A 4,289-nucleotide genomic window follows, 5' to 3' on the forward strand; every position below is an offset into this window, starting at 1 on the left:
TCTTCAACATCAACAATAATAATCTTTTAAGAACATCTTTTTCCAGCAACAAATAGAACGAGCAGCAGCAGCAACAATTTATTTTATTAAGTAAGAATCACCCAGAAAATAGAACTAAGAACGAACTTCATAAAAAAAATCCGGTTTCAAACCCGTAAATTTTTCTTGCAGAAACACAGAAAAATCACAAGATAATCACCGAACGGGAGTCGTTCCCTTGAACTAATCGTGAGATCTTCAAGGTACGGCTCTGATACCAACTGTAGAGACCCATTTTTATAACGAACGGTGAATGCGGAAGTAAGATATCTCGAGATTAATGGTGTTTTTGTAAGTATGAACACGAAGAACATATTATGAGTTCATGGAAAAAGACTAAGAAAAAAGAGAGAATAATATTGATATTCATGAAGAACATGGTGGGAGAGAAACTCTCCTTGGGTGGGAGAACCCACCAACTTTTTCTCTCTCTAGAGATTACATACTGAGAAGTGCATTTTTCTAATAAAAAGTGACCACCTCTCCCTTTATATATGAGGGAGAGTAAATACACTTAAAATACAATAAGGGAAAATACAACCTAATAAACACTCATTATTTGTAGAGCATTTCCATGCTCCAACACTTCGATTGATCAGTCGAGGTTGTAGCTAGCAACCGCAGGTGGGGGTGTCAACCCGTATAGATCTATACAAACGTATCTCGCTCCGAGGATTAACGGTTATGGTTAAATCGGAATACTAAGTGGTTAAACTTAGGTAATGAATACTGTCTCACGATAGAGGTCATTAACCATGTTATACGTTAAAGCTCCACTATAAAAACCAAGTAACTTCGATAAATCTGTAAAAATATATGTCACCCGCTTAAATAGATAAAATGTTTCTTCACATGCATGAAAGATTTCCAAGATATAATTGTTATAATTTGTACATATATAATTAATAAATATGTTTATACATGCTTGATGTAAGTGAAATAAATTATGCACAAGACTAATAATATTTTTAAACGCATGTATATCGTAAAGAAATCGGTTTATAATACATTATTTTGACAATAATAAGTATTAAAACTAGATATATGTTTTATATGCATATTCAATAGCCGATATATAGATTTAGCATGTTTATAAACACATTTCATAACCGGAAAATATATATATATATATATATATATATATATATATATATATATTTCACATGTATCCCCCAAAATAATAAAACATAAAAAGGGGCCGTAACAATCACCCTTGAAGCGTGAATGAGTCTCGAAGGTGAAATTTGTTGCGAAAGTCGTTTTGAGGCGTTCCGTGCTCTTAAAACGAACCACCGGTTCTATTTAATTTTACCTTCCGCAGTGACAAGATAATAGTGGTGGCCGGTCGGACTTCCATCATAGCAACAGCAAATGGAGCGGCAAGAATCATGATGGCAGCAGTGGTGGTGGGAGGGTCCGGCTTTGGCCGGAGATCATGAGGAGGGGAGGGTATTGGTCTCCGGTGACCCTTGGGGTCGTTTTATCGTCGCATGTAGCGTCAATTTGAAGAGAGGAGGAGGGAGCGACTGGTTCGGTGAAAAGGATATAAAGTGGGCTCGACTGTGGTGGTCGACGAACAAGATTAAGAGGGACAGCATCCCTCCGGCGAGTCATCTTGTGGGTCCATTCCCCGTTGTCAGCAGCCACTTCAATCGACAGTAGCAATGTTTGGTTGTTCCGATTGACAGAAAAAAAGAAACTGCTGCCTCTTGTGTTTACATCGGAGGAACACCACCTCCGGTGGTGTTTTTGGCTCTGACGAAGGAGAAAAGAGAGAAGGGAAGAGCAGATCAACACAAAAATTTCAGAGGAGGTGTTTGGGTGGATTTTTCTTGACCAAAACAATGGCTAAATTGATGGAGTTGTGGTGGTTTTATGGAGGATGTTCAAATTGGGATTCTCTATTCATAACCAAGGATTCGAGATATCAGATAACGAATGGAAAGCGACCGATCAATTAATAAAAGGGTAACATTTGATGGATTATGACCATCAACTTTCTAATATTCGCTGAGCTTTCAATTGCCAAAGAGAGAAAGAGTTCAGCGCCATCTGCATCTGCGTCTGATAGAGGAGGAAGAGGATATAAATTTTCGGGTTTGGCACCAATGGTCCCTCATGTTCGGCATTCTAACGCCATTTACCCTAATCTCATATATCTTTACTAACAAGGATTCAGAAACTTGCAAGTCTCCCCCTAGACATATATTTATTCAAGATAAATCGATTGATATGATAAAGTCTCCGACATTACTTTTATTTTATTTTCATTATTGTTGTTATTATTATTATTACTTATCAGAGTATAAAATCCCATTAAGTCTTAAAATGGATATCGTTTCACGTGTCAAATTCTCGATGTCAGTGTTAGTGCCTCAACGCTTTCAGAATTCCTATCTGAGGTTTGAAATTGCTTCAATGGATCGATAAGGTTTATGAAATCAGATAAAGTCAGTGTTATACTGGTTTGGTTTTTTTTTAATTTTACTTTAAAACGGCCATATCTGTTGCATACGAACTCCGTTTTGGACGTTCTTTATATATCTGCGATCAGGGAAACATTTACTATGAGTCTAGAATATTTTCTTTGTTCACAGATGCTTAATACAAGATTTCGGTTTTCCAGTCGTTAACTAGAGTTACGGTTTGTGCTTTATGTTTCGTTCGACATTCTCCATAATCTGAGATAAGATACCATTTCCTATCTTATTGTATGTGAAATGACATTACATTCTTACCATAATATGAATTAAAATTCGATCCGTCGAGATACGAAAAGGTTCGCGGTGATCTGTCCGTTTACAGATCCAGCCCTAAATTCCGGGATGTCACATTACCTGCCCGTTAAAGGAATTTCATCCCGAAAGTATCTCGTTCATACTATTATTTCGTTGCACTAGTGGAGGGATCACCGATGAACAGTTGCAGATACATTTTGCTAAAATTTCATAAAACTGTTACTATTGGTATATGATTTTGCTTAGGGTGTGTTATTTCTCGATCCATGATCTCCGCTGACTCTTCCACTAAGTGAAGTTTAGTGTTGACCTGGATTCCATCGAAAGGTATGACGAGATTCTCATAAGAGATACAGTTCTCGAGGTTGCACACGCGAACGGTATTATGAACTTTGCTGAGTTCTTGAGGTAACTTGTGTGTGTAACCCACGAGGCCAAACCTTTCCAGGATTTCAAAAGGTCCAATGTATCAGGGGTTCATGTTACATCTTTTTTTTCTTTTCCAAAACTAATGATACCTTTCCGTGATGCAACTTTCAGTGGAATACGGTCTCCTACTTCGAAGTCGGTGGGTTTATATCTCACGTCAACATAGCTTTGCTAATGAATACGTATGGCCTTTAACCTTTCCTTGACCTGAACAATCTTATCTGTGGTTTCTGGAATGATCTCGAGGCCAATGTGTAAAGTATCTCCAACATGCTTTCTAGCCAGTTGGATATCTCAAACGTTTTCCCAGCATAGTGGAGAACGACATTTGTGTCCGTACAAGGCCTTGAATGGGGGATTCCGTATGCTGGTGTGATAATTATTGTTATATGAAAACTCGACCAGCAGTAAATGAATACCCTATGCATTACCGAAGTCTATCACTCAAGCACGGAGCATGACTTCCATAGTTATATCTTCCTTTTACTCTATCCATCTGTTTGAGGATAATACGCAGTGCTCATGTCGAGCTTTGTTCCTAGAGATCCCTGCAACGTTTGCCAAAACCTGGAAGTGAATGTGATATCTTGGTCCGAAGTAGCAGATATTGGTACTCTGTGCAATCTGACTACTTACTTGATGTGGTTCCTGGTGAGTTCTCCGTCTTGTCAGTTTCTTTAATGGCTAGGAAATGGGCGGACTTAGTCAAGCGGTCAACCACAACCCAAATGGTGTCATAACCGCTCAAAGTCTTTGGCAAATTTATTATGAAGTCCTTGGCTATCTACTCTCATTTCTATTTCAGAATCGATGGTTGTTGTAGTAGTCCTATTGGCTTTTGATACTATGTGTTGACTTAACGCAAGTCAAGCATTGACCGACGTATGTGGCAATCTCTGCCATCATGTTGGGCCACCAATAAAGCTTCTTAAGATCTAGATACACCTTTTCAGATCCCAAGATTTATTGATATCTCGACTTAGGAGCTTCGTTTAAAACTAGGTTCCTGACTTCACCAAACCTCGGGGTCCAAATTCGGTTCATGAAATATCATGTTCCGTCTACCTAGAAGTCCAACTGCTT

General features: G+C 38.4%; 1 long non-coding RNA gene across 1 annotated transcript; it reads right to left on the reverse strand.

The window, feature by feature from the left end:
* Positions 1-376: 376 nt before the first annotated feature.
* LOC145162905 (uncharacterized) lies at positions 377-2,081 on the reverse strand. Its single transcript, XR_013739422.1, has 2 exons — positions 1,251-2,081; positions 377-843 (listed from the first exon to the last, which is right to left on the reverse strand). It is a non-coding gene; the product is annotated as an uncharacterized LOC145162905 (long non-coding RNA).
* Between the last annotated feature and the right edge of the window lie 2,208 nt (positions 2,082-4,289).

The sequence above is a fragment of the Lactuca virosa genome, chromosome 3, assembly GCF_052849685.1.
Source record: "Lactuca virosa cultivar CGN04683 chromosome 3, Lactuca_virosa_CGN04683_v6, whole genome shotgun sequence".
NCBI lineage: Eukaryota > Viridiplantae > Streptophyta > Magnoliopsida > Asterales > Asteraceae > Lactuca > Lactuca virosa.